This window comes from Neoarius graeffei, chromosome 19 (assembly GCF_027579695.1).
Source record: "Neoarius graeffei isolate fNeoGra1 chromosome 19, fNeoGra1.pri, whole genome shotgun sequence".
Taxonomy (NCBI): Eukaryota; Metazoa; Chordata; class Actinopteri; order Siluriformes; family Ariidae; genus Neoarius; species Neoarius graeffei.
Genome location: NC_083587.1, coordinates 5,611,569 through 5,629,900, shown reverse-complemented (window position 1 = coordinate 5,629,900; position 18,332 = coordinate 5,611,569). Strand labels below are relative to the sequence as shown.

General features: G+C 42.4%; 2 non-coding genes and 1 pseudogene across 2 annotated transcripts; 2 read left to right on the top strand and 1 right to left on the bottom strand.

The window, feature by feature from the left end:
* Window positions 1–18,332, top strand: part of LOC132867666 (zinc finger protein 585A-like) — a 418,000-nt pseudogene that overhangs the window by 207,559 nt on the left and 192,109 nt on the right.
* trnaq-cug (transfer RNA glutamine (anticodon CUG)) lies at window positions 13,111–13,182 on the top strand. Its single transcript has one exon. It is a non-coding gene; the product is annotated as a tRNA-Gln (tRNA).
* trnai-aau (transfer RNA isoleucine (anticodon AAU)) lies at window positions 14,484–14,557 on the bottom strand. The gene has a single exon. It is a non-coding gene; the product is annotated as a tRNA-Ile (tRNA).

Here is an 18,332-nt window from a genome sequence, read left to right as displayed (position 1 = left end):
GTTTAATCTGAATGTTACTATTAGATCAAGGGTGTGACCACCATTATGGGTCAGTCCTATGACATTCTGATTAATCCCTACTGAATCTAAGATGGACACAAACGCTGTTTTTAAAGGGTCTTCTGGGTTATCGAAGTGAATATTAAAATCTCCGACAACTAAAGCTTTGTCTAAGGAAATAACCAGATCTGAGATAAAATCTGCAAATTCAGAAAGAAACTCAGAATATGGCCCCGGGGACCTGTAAATTATAAGCAATGGAATTAACTGGGTAGACTTATTTTTCGAGGCTACATACATTATATGAGTATGAAGAACTTCAAATGTATTAAATTTATAACCAGGTTTTTGTGTTACACCTAGATAATCATTATAAATAACCGCAATGCCTCCTCCTCTGCCAGTTTGATGAGGCTGGTGTATATAACTGTATCCAGGAGGACTCGCTTCATTTAATGCTATATATTCATTTGGCTTAATCCATGTTTCAGTTAAACAAAGCACATTAAACTTTCTACCTTTTTGTTGAGCTCGGGGAACAGACACAGTCTCGATGTAGTGGACCCTGAGTGACGACTCTGTGCAGCTAGCAGACAGTCGGTTTAGCCTGTTCGTCTGCTCCCTGGCCTTGGCTCTGGATTGTCAGAAATGAACTAGACCTGTTCTGAGACTATGACCTATGCTGCAGGAAATGAGAGCAGCACCTTCCCGAGTGGGATGGATACCGTCCCACCCTAACAGGCCAGCAGTGCCCTCAAAATTAGCCCAATTATCTATAAAGCCCACACTGTTTTCAGAGTACCACCTGGACAGCCAGCAGTTCAGCAACCATAACCTGCTGTAAGCTACATCGCCACGCCGCATTGGGATGGGGCCAGAGCATACTACAGCATCGGACATCGCCTTTGCTAATTTAAACACCTCTACAAAGTTACTCTTAGTAACCTCAGACTGACGAAGGCGTATATCATTAACTCCTGCATGGATAACTATCTTTGAGAACCTGTGCTTGCCTAGGACCCTAAGATTACCTGCTATGGCCGGCACCCTGGCTCCCGGTATACACCTGACTAAAGCTGCTGGTGCCCCTAAAGGCTGAGCTAATTTCACATGCCGTATGATAGAGTCCCCTATAACCAGAGCTCTTTCAGGTTTCTCAGTGGGTGCATCACTAAGGAGAGCAAACCTGTTTGGCACGTTACGCGGAGAGGAGTGGTGCTCCTGTGGGTGAGCCTCAGCAGTAGCTTTAAAAATAATACATCTTTTTTGTATAGCTCTTTTCATGATACTCAAAGACGCTTTACAGGAGGTTCAAACATACACACACACACACACACACACACACACACAGAGACACAGACTTACAATAATAGACAAAGAAAGAAAAAAAATGCATAAATATTATAAAAAATAAATAAATAAAAAGTCCACCAAGTAGGGGTCAGGATGTAATTCCCGTGGTGTAGCAGCCACAGTCCCACCAAAGGGCGCACGAAAACAGGTCCCACATCTCCAGCACCGCCGCCGCGACGCCATCAGCAACATCGCTCGAACACCACGCCATGAATCCACAAAGCAAGCAGAGAAGCTACGCCACGCAGAGCGCTGGTGTGTCCCAAACCGCCTGCACAGCCGCCGCGACACCACCGAGCAACATTGCTCGGAACATCACGCCAAGCATTAAAGCGCAGAGCGCTGGACAACCATGATGTTAAAATGAGCAACGAGCTCACTGCAGTCCATAGCTGGGAGCGCAGGCATCACCCACAGCGAACCAAGGCCTGGAGGGAACCGACGCCCAAAACTAGGTCCGGAGCTACACCACAACCGGTGGACAAAACACTCAAACAAACATCAAACTACACAAACACACAGAAAAAAAAAATAGAAAAAGAAATAAAACAAAAAAGCTCCAGTGAGAAGCGGCAGCCAGAACACGCACAACGTACTCTCAACCGGAAACTTTGGCTCTACGCTTATGCCGCCGAGCCGTCACCCATTCGCCCTGCTGTAAGGGCTCTAATGCCGGAGTTGGGGGATTACTAACTCCACCTAGGGCATCCAGACTTTCCCCTGCAGAAACTACACTGTTCTCACGTGCACTAACCTTCTCTAAAGCCTGGACACGCGCTTCTAGCACTGTAATCTTCTCCGTCAGAGAGCTAACTAATCTGCACTTATCACAAATAAAGCTAATAAAGCTATTGCTAGTGACAGAGGAAGAAGGACTAAACATCCTGCACTCAGCACACTGAACAGGCTGAAGGTGTGCCATGATGAAAAGATTCACGTACCTTAATCGAAGATCTGTTTATATTAAAGCAGATCCGATGTGGATGGCCTCCGCTTGTGGTCTTTACACAGGAGGAGAGAAAAAGAAAGCTTCCGGTCTTGGCGTTCTTCCGAAAAAAGAAAGAGAGAGAAAGAAAAAAAACCCGGAAAAAGGAAAGCGAAAGTGAAAAGTACAAAAGGAAAGCGACAGTACAATAAAAATGAAGAGGATACTGGAAAATTATTTGTAGAAAAAAGTTAAAAAAGGATTAGTAATTAACGCCAGCACTCGCGGGAAAAAAGGACTCGGCGCAAACAACTCAGGAACCAGGAAGTGCGTATATATATATATATATATATATATATATATACACACTAGGTGCGATTTGCTGGGGGGGATGGTGGGGATCATCCCCCCCTCTGGTTTTTATCTCTGCTGAAAAAAAAATCCTCGGGGACAACCCCGTCAATAAAACAAACAAACCAAAAAAAAAAGTTGACATGACAGGCATGTTGTGACACAGTTTTTTATGGTCTACATTGCACTCACTTTCAAAATGACCCGAAGTGGCAGCTTTGATGTTCACGAACGTCCCCAGCAAATAGATACATTGTAGATAATAACAATATCCAGAGTGTGAACATGGATTTAGCGCCATGAATCACATCCTTATTGATGAGCGCAACAGAATGAATGTATCCACACTGACAGCCTTCTTTTCCTCGCTGTCAATGGGCCAGACGTGCGTTCCTTCCCTGCTGAGAAATTCGTAGAAATATGGATTAAAGAAGGGCGAAACGCGGCAGATAGCGCACCGATGGGAAAGCAGAAAAGGCTACATGAACTGCGCCGTCAGAGCAAACTGTTCATTTAGTATTCATGTATTTTAATAATTTCGAGTCACTGTCCATTTAATCCAGAGGGAGAGAAACATCACAGCAACGCGACCAGCAATGCGAACTTTGTTGTGTGTTAGTGTTCGTGTATTTAGTCAGAGAGATAGGAAGATGAATTTACTATCTCTGGTTTAGTGTTCATTTTCATTTACTGTCATTCATTTGATATCATCGGATGCTATTGAGCTGTTAGCTTATTGTTACCTTAATTTTGTGACGTTTCATGATTAAAAAAAAACAAACATCCCCCCTTCTGGTTTTTTGACAAATCGCACCCTGTATATATATATATATATATATATATATATATATATATATATATATATATATAGCTGAGAGAGAGAGAAAAAGGACTGACAGTTACTCACACAATTTTTGTTTGTTTGTTTGTTTTTATGAAGAAAGGTAGCTTACATTTATTCACTGACCTTCCTTTGGTGGCTATTAACCTCACATGCTAACATTAAAGCTACAGAAGACTATTATTGTAGCTTAACCACTGCTTGGAGATCAAGCTAACAACTTAATTTACAATGCAGTGTTGTTTTGCTTAAATATTTCATAGGTTACCCTTATTGCCACTGAAAATAAGATGAGTAATGAGTGTACTTTTGATCTGTAAAGAGCTCAGTGAATTTACAGCAAATAACATGAGAAAATAATTCTGTTTCAACAACTGGCCTAAATAGAAAGGAAGTATTATACAGCCTTTGTGTTGGAATAATAATAATAATAATAATAATAATAATAATAATAATTGAGAGGGTTAAGCAACAGGTGTGTGCTAATGCAGTGAAGAGCAAAGTTACTCAAATCAGATAGAGCAGTACCAACAGAACAGGCTGTTTTCTTATAATCAGAAGCAGTTCTTTGATGGCCTGTTAGGCAATAAGGAAGATTCTTTTGGGAAGGAATTTGGGGCAAACATGTCTCCCATAATGTTGGTGCCAAGTGGATCTCATCTGCAAGGGATGAGGTCAGGAAACTGTGTAATCCTCAACAGAAGCAAGTTGTGATCAGGGGTGAAGTTGTGAATGTACAGGTCAAGAAACTTCCAAATTGGAAGATACCTGTACCTGAATGGATTCAGAGATTTTGGTTGAAGTGTTTTAAGTCAACCCATGAACGTGTTGGTGTGCAGTTAAACAAATGTCTACAGCACAGTGAGGTTTCAGAATAGACGGTCCAGGGGAAAAACACATTGATTATGAAGGATAGGAGCAAGGGTAATGTGGCAGATAACTACAGACCCATTGCATGCCTCAACCTCTTGTCAAAAGTTCTAACAGGCCCAGAAAAAATACGTATTTCTGGACGAGAAGAACCTGTTACCAATTGAACAGACAGGTTGTAGGAAAGGATCACAAGAAACCAAAGATCATCTTGTCACTGACAAGATTATCATGAAAAACTGCAAAAGGCACCAAAAGAACTTGTGTATGGCCTGGGTTGATTTCAAAAAGGCCTACGACATGGTGCCACATTCATGGATCCTCTAAACAATGGAGATGGTTGAAGTGGCTAAGAATGTTGTTGGGCTAATGAGAAACAGCATGCTCCACTGGAAAACACAATTTTTCTCTGGAAACCAACACCTAGCCGATGTCAGCATCAAGAGAGGGATATTTCAAGAGGATTCGTTCTCACCTCTCGTTTGTTATTGCCTTAATTCCTCTGTCCATGGTACTGAGGAAGGAAAATATTAACTTTGAACACATGAAAAATGGACCCCATGTCAACCATCTCATCTTTATGGATGATCTAAAACTGTTTGCTAAGACAGAGGAGGAGATAGAAAGACTGGTGGAGACAGTTCAGCTGTATAGTTGAGACATATAGGTATGGAGTTTGGGATAACTAAGTGTGTGGTACTAACCATGAAGAGGGGAAAGAGAGCTGTACGCAGAGGAATTGAATTGCCAAATGGTGACCGAATTACAGACCCCAAAGATGGTGGGTACAAGTACCTTGGCATCTTTGAACTTCATGATCTCCTACATAAGGAAATAAAGACCAAAGTGGCCACAACATACCTGGACAGACTGAACCTCCTTCTTCACTCCAAGTTGCACTCTAGAAACCTCATTAAAGCCATCAATGCTTGGGCTGTAGCTGTCATTCGATACAGTGCCTCTATCTTGAGGTGGACCCAGGCAGAAATTGATGAGTTCAATAGAAAGACCAGAAAGACCATGATGATGAATGGGGCACTCCATCCGAAGGCAGATGTACAAAGATTGTACATGAAGAAGAACAGAGGTGGGCGTGATCAGTGCAAGGGAGTGCAGTGAGAGTGAAAGAAAAAATCTGAAATGTTACTTGGTGGGGAGTGAGGAGGAACTGTTGAAATATGTTGTAAGGGTGGAATGAGTAAAGAAGGATGAGGTTGAATCCAAAGTAGATTTTAAGAACAGGATTGGAAGGGAGAAGGAAGAGAATGTGATGGGTAAGATGTTGCATTGGCAGTTCTACAAATATACAATGGAACTAAAAGATTCTGAAGCATCATGGCTACGGTTAAGTAAAGGTGATCTTAAAAAGAACAAAGAAAGCTTACTCATTGCTGCTCAGGATCAAGCACTTCACACCAATTCTGTGAAGCATGACATATATCATACTAGTGCCACCAACCTATGCCGGTTGTGTGAAGTTGCCGTGGAAAAATGTCACGCACATAGTAAGTGCATGCAAGTGCCTTGCACAGAAAGAATATAAGCATCGGCATGATAAGGTCTGTGTCTTGCTCCGCTCCGGACATCCACTCCGAAGATTACGAATCTCTCACGCCAGTGCTGATCTGAATCTGGAACGGGAATTCCTTCATGCCTGCATTCACTTCCTGGTTTTCTCTGCTGTTCTAAGAACGCTGTTCTCAGACAGGAACTTTGCCAGAATGTCTCGCTTTGCTTCTAGCCATTTCTGTGCCTCTGTTATGTTTCATGGTTGTTTGCTCAAGCTCATTTTTCTAATTCATGGTTTTTGCACTAAGGGTTTATTCTAGTTCATGTTTTTTTTTTTGCACTAGGGTTTTTTTCTTGTTTTTGTTTTTTTAGAATAAACAAGCTGTTCTCCACTGAACCAGCCAAGGTGTACTCTCAGTGGTAGGGAAACAACAACCGGTCAGACCCACCAAGAGCTGAGGTGGAAAAATACTGGAAAGACGTATGGGAAAGATGTCCAATGGTTAGTGGACCTAAGAGCTGACCACAGCAACCTCCCAGAACAAGAACCAGTAACCATCTCAATGGCAGACGTCCAAGAAGGAGTGTCAAAGATGAAGAGCTGGACAGCTCCAGGCCCCGATATGATCCATACGTACTGGCTGAAGAAGCTAACTGCACTCCATGAATGCCTAGCAGCACAGATGAACCAGCTGCTGAGGGATGAGACCCACCCAGAATGGCTAACCCAAGGCAGGACAGTCCTAATCATGAAGGACCCCCAGAAGGGACCCATCCCATCCAACTACCGGCCAATTACCTGTCTCTGCACAACATGGAAGGCCCTGTCAGGCATCATTGCGGCAAAAATGAGTAAGCATGTGGCTCAATACATGAGCGAGGCACAGAAAGGAATTGGCAGTAACACCAGAGGAGCCAAGCACCAGCGACTGGTCGATAGAACAGTCGCCCAAGACTGTAAGAAGAGACAAACCAACCTGTGCACTGCCTGGATTGACTACAAGAAAGCCTACGACTCAATGCCACACACATGGATACTGGAATGTCTGGAACTATATAAGATCAACAGGAACCTAAGGACCTTCATCCAGAACTCAATGGAAATGTGGAAGACAACCCTAGAGGCCAACTCAAAAAAACCCATTGCCCAAGTCAACATCAAGTGCGGCATATACCAAGGAGATGCGCTATCACCACTGCTGTTCTGCATAGGCCTGAACCCCCCTCAGTCGGATCATCACGAAGAGCGGCTACGGGTACCGATTCCGTAGTGGGGCAACAATCAGCCACCTGTTCTACATGGATGACATAAAGCTGTATGCCAGGAACGAGCGAGAAATAGACTCGCTGATCCACACCACCCGGATCTACAGCGATGACATAGGGATGTCATTCGGATTGGACAAGTGTGGCCGGATGGTCTCAAAGAGAGGCAAGATGATCCGGACTGAGGGGATTGACCTACCAGAGGGCAACATAGGTGATATCCAAGACAGCTACAAGTACCTTGGCATCCCACAGGCTAATGGAAACCATGAAGAGGCCACAAGGAAGTCAACCACAACCAAATACCTCCAGAGAGTAAGGCAGGTCCTGAAAAGTCAGCTGAATGGTAAGAACAAGGTCCGAGCCATCAACATGTACGCACTACCAGTCATCAGATACCCCGCTGGTATCATAAACTGGCCAAAGGAGGAGATAGAAGCCACAGATATCAAGACTAGAAAGCTCCTCACCATGCATGGAGGGTTCCACTCCAAGTCCAGCACCCTGAGACTATACACTAAGCGGAAAGAGGGAGGCCGAGGGCTAGTGAGCATCAAGACCATGGTCCAGGATGAAACATCGAAAATCCGAGAATACATCAGAAAGATGGCCCCAAAGGATGAACTGCTAAGTGAATGTCTCAGGCAGCAGAACCCTGATGAGAGTGCAGAGGAGGAGGAGGAACAGACAACCTGGAGGGACAAACCCCTACATGGCATGTACCACCGTCAGATAGAGGAAGTGGCTGATATCAAGAAATCCTACCAGTGGCTGGATAATGCAGGACTGACAGACAGCACAGAGGCACTAATCATGGCAGCACAAGAACAGGCCATAAGCACAAGAGCCATAGAGGCCAGGATCTACCAGAGTAGATCAGACCCAAGATGCAGACTGTGCAAAGAAGCCCCTGAAACAGTCCAGCACATAGTAGCAGGGTGTAAGATGCTAGCTGGATCAGCGTACATGGAGAGGCACAACCAAGTGGCTGGGATAGTATACAGGAACATCTGCAACCAGTATGGAATAGAAGTACCCAAGTCCCAATGGGCCATACCACAGAAGGTGGCTGAGAACAACAGGGCCAAGGTTCTGTGGGACTTCAGCTTCCAGACTGACAAACAGATCCTGGCTAACCAACCAGACATAGTGGTGGTGGACAAAGAGCAGAAGAGGGTGGTGGTGATAGATGTGGCAATCCCAGCTGACACCAACATCAGGAAGAAGGAACATGAGAAACTTGAGAAGTATCAAGGGTTGAAAGAGCAGCTGGAATGGATGTGGAAGGTCAAGGGTTGCGTGGTCCCCGTGGTAGTGGGGGCACTTGGGGCAGTAACCCCCAAACTGGGAGAGTGGCTCCAGCAAATCCCAGGAACAACATCTGAAGCCTCAGTCCAGAAGAGCGCAGTACTAGGAACATCGAAGATACTGCGCAGAACCCTCAAACTCCCAGGCCTCTGGTAGAGGACCCGAGCTTGAGGATGACATGGATAACACCCCCCCGCCGCCGGGGGTGAAAAGGAGATTATATAAAATGCTAGGACAAAAAAAAGCATATATATATATATATATATATATATATATATATATATATATATATATATATATAAATAAAATTCTAGGACAAATATATATATATATATATATATATATATATATATATATATATATATATTAGGGTGCATCAGTTGCCCTCATTTTCATAAAATCTGATGCATTTTTGTTTGGGTGTTCCTTTTCACCAATAAAGAAATCCTGTAAAATTTTTTGACCATATTCAAAAGTCTAATGGTGGCACCACGAGGTTCATTTTTTGCCAAAAAAAACGCTTATTTTATGTTTTCGCGTAAGGTTTGAATCACAATGTTGGACTCCATTTATTGATTTCTTGTGACCCAGAGATCATGTTAAGAACCTTTGCAAGGGATTGAGAAACATTAATGTGATTCATAATACATTTGTATTGTTTAAAATTAGTTGAACAATGATTCAATGAACAGCTAAAACTCAAACTGTGCTTGATAATATATTTAGAATATGTACTAAAAATGTGTATCTAAGATATTTGGTATACTCTATAAGGTGCCACAATGTTTCATGAAAAGTGATCGAAATTTTGTCATAAAAGTCATAAAATAGCAGCTTTTTCCATAACTTTGAGCTCCTGGTGCCACCATTAAACTTTTGAATTTCATCAAAATATTTCACCCAGTGTGTTTTCTTACCAAAAGGAACATAAAAACAAAAATGCAACTTTTTAGGGGGCAACTGATATACCCTTATATACAGTGGGGCAAAAAAGTATTTAGTCAGGCACCAATTGTACAAGTTCTCCCACTTAAAAAGATGAGAGAGTATCCCTGATCAATCTTCGGATGAATCAGGCTATGAATCTAGTGCAAAACGGGAACAAGACCAGAGTAGCTTAGATAGTGAGCATCTTGGAGTGGCAGGGGCTCTCAGAAGTAAAGATGGGAAGAGGATCACCAATCCCCCTAATTCTGTGCCGACAAATAGTGGAGCAATATCAGAAAGGCGTTCGACAGTGTAAAATTGCAAAGAATTTGAACATATCATCATCTACAGTGCATAATATCATCAAAAGATTCAGAGAATCTGGAAGAATCTCTGTGCGTAAGGGTCAAGGCCGGAAAACCATACCGGGTGCCCGTGATCTTCGGGCCCTTAGACGGCACTGCATCACATACAGGCATGCTTCTGTATTGGAAATCACAAAATGGGCTCAGGAATATTTCCAGAGAACATTATCTGTGAACACAATTCACCGTGCCATCCGCTGTTGCCAGCTAAAACTCTATAGTTCAAAGAAGAAGCCGTATCCAAACATGATCCAGAAGCGCAGACATCTTCTCTGGGCCAAGGCTCATTTAAAATGGACTGTGGCAAAGTGGAAAACTGTTCTGTGGTCAGATGAATCAAAATTTGAAGTTCTTTATGGAAATCAGGGACGCCGTGTCATTCGGACTAAAGAGGAGAAGGACGACCCAAGTTGTTATCAGCACTCAGTTCAGAGGCCTGCATCTCTGATGGTATGGGGTTGCATTAGTGCGTGTGGCATGGGCAGCTTACACATCTGGAAAGACACCATCAGTGCTGAAAGGTATATCCAGGTTCTAGAGCAACATATGCTCCCATCCAGACGACGTCTCTTTCAGGGAAGACCTTGCATTTTCCAGCATGACAATGCCAAACCACATACTGCATCAATTACAGCATCATGGCTGCGTAGAAGAAGGGTCTGGGTACTGAACTGGCCAGCCTGCAGTCCAGATCTTTCACCCATAGAAAACATTTGGTGCATCATAAAACGGAAGATACGACAAAAAAGACCGAAGACATTTGAGCAACTAGAATCCTACATTAGACAAGAATGTGTTAACATTCCTATCCCTAAACTTGAGCAACTTGTCTCCTCAGTCCCCAGACGTTTACAGATTGTTGTAAAGAGAAAAGGGGATGTCTCGCAGTGGTAAACATGGCCTTGTCCCAACTTTTTTGAGATGTGTTGTTGTCATGAAATTTAAAATCACCTCATTTTTCTCTTTAAATGATACATTTTCTCAGTTTAAACATTTGATATGTCATCTATATTCTATTCTGAATAAAATATGGAATTTTGAAACTTCCACATCATTGTATTCCGTTTTTATTTACAATTTGTACTTTGTCCCAACTTTTTTGGAATCGGGGTTGTAAAATCTCCGACAACTAAAGATTTGTCTAAGTAAATAACCAGATCTGAGATAAAATCTGCAAATTCAGAAAGAAACTCAGAATATGGCCCCAGGGGCCTGTAAACAATGTCACTATGAACCTGTTTTTGGTTTTTTTTTGGATGCCTTCTTTCCAGTAGAATATAGTGAATGGAATCATTGTAATAGTCATAAATCATGGAGAAATAAACACAAGATTTTCTTGCTAGTTATGATAGTGGACACAGTGTAGCGTCTCTCCTGGGAATCACAGGTCCTACTCCCTAACTTGAATCACATACCAAGACAATGAAGTTACAGCCCTTGTTGAAAGCAGTAAAATCAGTAAAGCCATACAGATTTTGTGAAGAATGCAAAGGTGACATGAACCTGCGTTCACGCAGATATCTAATAGAATGGGGGCTAATAGGGGCTTCATGCCCCGAATAGAAAGATGGCCAAGATGGCTTTTGTTTCCCCTTCACATGAGTGTTAGTGCTATTGATGCTGGTCATTTGAGGTCAAGGCCTATGTCGCAGTGGCCTCATCGATGAGGCACTGGACTCTTAAGCCAGTGTTTGTGTGTCAAATTTGATGAGAGAAAGGCTTTGTCCAGAGGCTTTTGAAATTCGCAATTGCATGTGTTTAGCAGCGAGGGGCAAGCAGATTTCTTCTAACACCAAAATTTCCAAGGTCCCATTAATTGAGAGTACACACAAGGATGCAGCAGAAGCATGGCTGGCTTGCTAAACAAGAGGAAGCAAATCAGTAGTAAAAATGTGTCAGCCCATTTCAGTCCAGACAAATCCAGGTGTTTCCAGTTTCTTTTCTTCCTCTGTCCCATGTCAATTTGCGCCACGTATAGGGACTGTTACAGTGATAGAGACAGGTTCCTAGCACTTCATCCCCCCCTGTCATTTGCCATCAGTCTTCTCATGTTGGACTTTTCAACACAAGTTTCACGAATGCCTCATCGGCGACAATCCATGTCCCGTTTGAAACCATTCACCCGTACAACTGGGTTTGGGAATGCCTCACCGGTGTTTGCATCATGCAACAGTCTTAGCTCATTGCACAAGTGCACGATGGACTTGTCAGGATTACTCGAAATCATTTCTGTCAACCATTGCACACTTAGTCCTGGGTCATCAATCTCAGGCAGCCCTGCTCTTATGACAGAATAGCCAAAGGGGCTCCACCAATGGTGCCAGTTGTCCGCAACCCTTTGTTGGCTGTCCATTGCTAGCGATGATGCCTGCTTCATTAGGATGCACAGAAACGCAGATGGGCCGTGAGGCCCGCACCAGAGCGACAGAGTCGTCCGCAGCGGTGGCATGAATGGCCCGGTTGAGGTGCTATGGAATGTCTAGTTTTGTGAGCTCTCCTGTACTCCCTTTGATGCTTGTCTTCAATTTCAAACACTGAGCTTTTAACTTTGCTTCGCTATGTTGCTCTAACCGAGGCATCCCTTTCTCACGTCTGATCGATAATGATGGCATTCTTTATGTTCCTCTTCCAAACGTCTTTGTACTTCAGTTTCTGTCCTCCTTGTTTCTGTCAGCCTCTTTCCTAGGCTCAGTTCTCCGTAGAAAACGGCTTCGGGTAGTCGCGTGTCAAGCGTGCGCCAGACGTGTCCAGCCCAATGAAGTTGGGAGGCTGTGATAAGGGTTTCCACACTTACTGTTTTGGCTCACCTGAGGACTTCTACATCGGGGACCTTGTCCTGCCATCTTATTTTGAGGATTTGATGCAGGTGTCGCAGTTGTAGCCTGGTCAGATACTTGAAATGTTTACCGTAGAGCGTCATACATTCGTTGGCGTAAAGCAGAGGTGATAAGACTGTGGCATTGTATACTTTCAACTTGCTGGTTCTCTTGATGCCATGACGAGACCATATTTGCTTTTGTAAAGCACTGAAGGCTTTGTTGGCAGCTTGAATCCGGCGGTCTACCTCCAAGTCTGATGAGTTGATGTGCATCTGCTTAATGCCTATAATGTAATATAATGGAATGTGATCTCAAAAACAAATTTCTGCTTGCTGCATACATTTCACAAGGGCCAAAGTCTGTATCCAACTGCATGGAAGAAGCCATGAGTTAAACCCTGTAGGGCATGCTGAAATAGCTCAGTAGGGAGAGCATTAGACTGAAGGTCCCTGATTTGGTATTGGGATTGGTGGTTTGTGTATGCCTTTGACCAAGTGGGTGCTAAATTTTTTGCCACAGCAAGGTCAGTTATATGGCAGTAATTTGATCGTAAAAACAATCTTGCAGCTGTGTCTTGGTTCCATGGTGTAATGGTTAGCACTCTGGGCTCTGAATCCAGTGGTCTGAGTTCAACTCTCAGTGGAACCTCTGAAGCTGTTGTTTGCACCTCTTTAAATAATATATTTCACCTGAAGGCTGCTTTTGAGCAAGCTTGCATATCCAAAACCCTTTGTTTCCATCAACATGGAACAAGTTCTCTTCAAGATAGGTATGGTCCACTTCTGCAATTTTGGATCTGAGGTTTATTCCAGTACCATCACAGCTTCAATGATATTGGGCACTATAGGTCTGGATTTGGGTACAACATGGTGGCTTGGGAAGCATTAGAACAGTTGGCGGTGGCACAGTCGTGTAGTGGTTAACGCTGTCACCTCACAGCCAGCACGTTCTGGGTTTGAGCCCAGTGGCTGATGGGGGCCTTTCTGTGTGGAGTATGCATGTTCTCCCTGTGCCTGTGTGGGTTTCCTCTGAGTGCTGTTTTCCCCTGAAGACATGCAGGTTAGGTTAATTGGTGGGTCTAAATTGACTGTAGGTGTGAATGGTTATTTGTCTTTGTGTTAGCCCTGTGATGATCTGGTGACTTGTCCAGGGTGTGCCCTGCCTCTTGCCCATAGTCAGCTGGGATAGGCCCCACCTTGCAATGGATGGATGGAAAGCGTAATTGGCTGTGCCCCTTGAACCAATTCAGAGTGATAACTGCCCATCAATGTTTAACTCACTCGGTCTGCTCACATGGCATGATGGACCATTCATTGTACCCTCTGTTGCCACATTGGATTGTGTGGGCTGGGCTGCGAACAAGATCAAGTTCTGATCAGATCCTGTGCACTTTAAATGAAAAACACCTGAGTCAGTCCCCTCAGAATGAAATAGTGGTCAACTGGTGAATTCTCACTATGGACTTTCTGGAAAAGCAGTCAGCTAATGACTGTATTATTTAGTGGTGAATAAGAGAAGAGAAAATACAAAGAAAAAGACCATCTATCTGTCTATCATACCCTAACAATGGCTACTACCTTCCTGAATCCTTTGGTAATTGCTATGTTTTGGAGTGGTTTTGAGTGATTCAAGCAACTAAAGATACCTTTTAGAGTTTATGAAATTAAAGTTACTTTCAAAATGAAGCACAATTAGATGAATTGAAAAAGGAGCACTGATTTTTAAGAGATTCATTAGTGCTTCTCTTTGAGGCAATCTCATGCGTGTATTTGAATTTCCTGTGTCCTGCAATCAGTTGAGTTACTGTATTTCAATGGCATATTCAGATACAAGGAATCGATTGACATTTTGCGAAACAACCAGAGAATCTCTTGTTTTGGAGAACATTTCCCTCAACAGAAAAAGGCTTCCCCTGTCCTGAAAACAACAAGACCTGTAAAGGAGGGAACTGGCCAGTACAGGGATTGAACCTGTGACTTTGGTGTTATTAGCACCACGCTCTAACCAACTGAGCTAACAGGCCAAGGAAAAAAAATGTCATGGCTGCTGAGGTGCTTCACTAAATAGTGATGAGGCGGTGACTTTCCCTTGAACAGATGTCTTTTCTGTTGATTATTGTTTTGAAGCCCTCAGTTCGACCCACTCACATATTTACACAGGGGGATGAAAATCCCAACATCCAGTCTGAAAAACATATTCTATCTACTGAGCAAAGTCAGCATGGATAGCTTTAACAATGTGAAAGAAGGATGCACACCTACTTCCCTTCTTCAACATGGTGGTCCAGAAGCCACCATGTGCTCTGAAGAACCACTTCTCGCCAACCTCGACCCAATTGCTCACACTGAACAATAAAGCAACATCTGCTTCCTGAAACATGCGTCAAAAGAAGGAGAAGCAGGCCAAGGATCCCATGTCAGGAAATTAGGTCGTTTTAAAAGACTGGAGCCTTGAAGATCACCGAGGGAAAGGCTTCTTCCTGTCCTGAAAACAACACATCCAATAAAGGATGGAAATGGCCAGTACAGGGATGCTTTATGGCTGAGGACTACAGTTGACTGGCTAATTTTCAGACTGCAGTTGTCATGAACAGTTTTGCACTCAAGTTTCCATTAATGAACAGTTTATAACATCAACAAAACAGACTCGATGTTAAAAATTTTATAATCACTCTATCTGTTATCACCCAAATGAGCTTCTTCAAAAAAAAGCTTCTGCTCACAGTCTGACCATGGGCTGTGACCAGCAACCAAAATCAAGTCAGGCTGCAAGATCTTGAAAGGATTTAGGCAAGGCAAGTTTATTTATATAGTGCATTTCATGCACAGTGGCAGTTCAATGTGCTTTACAGAGGTAAAAGCAAAACAGTAAACAATAGAAAATAAAATTACATAAAATAAAGGGGGAAGAAGCGAGAAAGTTCAGTAAAAACAGCAGAATAAAATGGAATAAAAGTTAAGTAAAGTTTAAGACATGCAACGACTGTGAAAGTTAAGTAAAGTTTAAAACATGTAAAGATGATTATATTTATCAATTAGCAGAAATCATCTGAAAACAGCTTGGTCTTTAATCTAGATTTGAAGCTGCCAACAGCGGGAGCATTTTTAATGTCCTCTGGCAGTTGGTTCCATAGCTGTACTGCATAGTAGCTAAAAGCTGCTTCACCACACTTTGTTTTAACAACAGGTTTTACCAGTAATTTTTGCTGCTGCGATCTGGTAGATCTGATTGGGTTAGGCCGCTGCAACATATCAGAGAGCTAATTGGGCCCTGTACCATTTAGAGATTTGTACACCAGCAGCAATGCTTTAAAGTCAATTCTATAGCTTACTGGAAGCCAGTGAAGGGACCTTAAAATTAGAGTAATGTGCTCTGTTCTTTTTGTTCGTGTGAGAACCCTAGCCGCTGCATTTTGAACCCGCTGAAGTCGTTTGATGGTCTTTTTTGGCAGGCCTGTGAAAAGGCCATTGCAGTAATCAACCCTACTAGAGATGAAGGCATGTATACGTTTTTCCAGATCATTTTTTGACATAAGTCCTCTTAGTTTGGAAATGTTTTTTAGGTGATAAAATCACGATTTAGTGATTGCTTTCATGTGACTGTCAAAGTTTAGCTCGCTGTCAGTGAAAACACCAAGATTTTTAACCATATCTTTTATTTTAATCCCCTTTGTGTCAAGAATAGTGGTAATCCTGAGTCTTTCATCTTTTTTCCCAAATAGAATTATTTCTGTTTTATCTGTGTTCAGCTGGAGAAAATTTTGTGACATTCAGTTGTTGATTTGGTCGATACACTGGTAGAGACATTCAAGGGGGGCATAATCATTAGGTGATAGAGCAAAATAAATTTGGGTGTCATCTGCATAGCAGTGATACAAAATTGAGTTGTTCTTGATAATTTGTCCAAGTGGGAGCATATAAAGGTTGAATAGTAATGGTCCAAGGATTGACCCTTGGGGGACACCACAGGTCAAGGACATTGATGTTGAGGTACAATTTCCCATGGTAACAAAGAAGCTTCTATCTTTTAAGTGTTTTCTTAATCTTTATTTCTATACTTTACTTTCTCATTGAATTTCCACTTTTTTTTCTCTTTTCTTCATCTTTATAAGCTTTTAATTTAATTTTAAATTTAAATTTTTTTTTTTTTTAAATGCCAGGAAGCAAAAAATCCTGCAGAAAATGCATGGAATTAGAACAGAGGATTTCTATTCTGGAATCAAAGATTAATGCTCTGCCAAAGACGGATGAATTAAAAGCGATATCTCAGGAAAGGAGTACAGAAACAGTGGCTGAGAATGCAGAGATTGCGCTCCGACAGACTGAGGACATTGCAGACCAAGTGGAAGAATTCATAACTCAAGCTGTACAAAATGTGAGTACTGAAAACTGGCAAATGATGGGTGCTAAGCACAAAAACAAAAACAGAAAAGTAATTACTTCAACACCAGCTCGTTCTACAAATGACAATAGGATCTACAATCCTATGGAAAATCCACAGCCCATAAAGCTTCAGAACAAATTTGAATGCCTCAGGGATGTGGAAGAGGATTTGTCAAGTGGACAAACACATAGTAAAAAGAGATCGCACCAAGATCGAAGAGCTGTGAGAAGAGGCAAAAAGCAGCTCGTAACACCACCTGATCCCACAACCCTTGTTCTTGGTGATTCCACTGTAAGACAATTAAAAGGTTATGAGATGATTATTTGTTGTCTTCCAAATGCATCCATCTCTGACACCAAAGACAGCATTTTGAAACTCATGTCCGAGCATAAAACGATTAAGCGTATCGTTGTACATGTGGGAGCAAACGATGTTTTCAGAGAACAGCTGTTTGTCCAAGATGATTTCAGAAAACTTTTTTCTGAGCTCTATAAGACTGGAATTCAATCTTTTATCAGTGGCCCACTCCCAGCGAGAGGAAGTTTTGCTTTTTCTCGACTCTTCAGTCTTAACACCTGGCTTGGAAAAACTTGTTCTTCATTTGGTATGAATTTCATAGACAATTTTAATCTTTTTTGGAATCGCAAAGAATTCTACAAGCCAAATAGCACTGAACTCAGCTGGATTGGAGCCAAAGTCTTAGCAGACCACTACAAACTTGCAATCTTTTCTCAGCCAGCACCGAGGAAAACAGTTGATAAGATGTCGCAGACTGACATAGTTACAAAGCCTAAACAATCATCTTTGCAAGTCGTCATCAAGGACATACAAACATCTGACTTGCAGGCCTCCCAACATTCAAGGACAGACGACTCCACTTCTCCTCGGATGGATTTCCCAAATAGCATGAAAAAATTGCTTCCTATGGCTACACTCTCTTTTTCCAGCCCAAATTTGTCGCGACAAGCAGTGTACCCAGTTCATCAAAATTGTGTTCGTCCAGGACTTTCAGCTGGCTACAAATCTTTTTCACCATCCAAAAGATACATGTCATCTCCAGTCCTTTCACCCTCAAACCAAATGGAACATTTAGAAAGTCTTGTTTGATGTACTCTGGGTCCCTGCAAATGGATGTAGAAAAAAGCAGGGATCCGATGTTGACACTATTCCTGTGTTGATAAGAAACAGAAAACATAGAGCACATTTAACCCTGGGGGTGAACCAATCTAATCTCCTTCCTGTTTTAAAACAGCATCAGAGTGCACAACCAAATATTACTGTAAAACTAGCCCTTTTGAACATTAGATCACTTTTAAACAAGTCATTTTTAATTAATGATCTTATTTGTAAACACAATCTTGATTTTTTGCTTCTAACCGAAACCTGGCTGGATCAAGCAAATAGTGCTACCACCC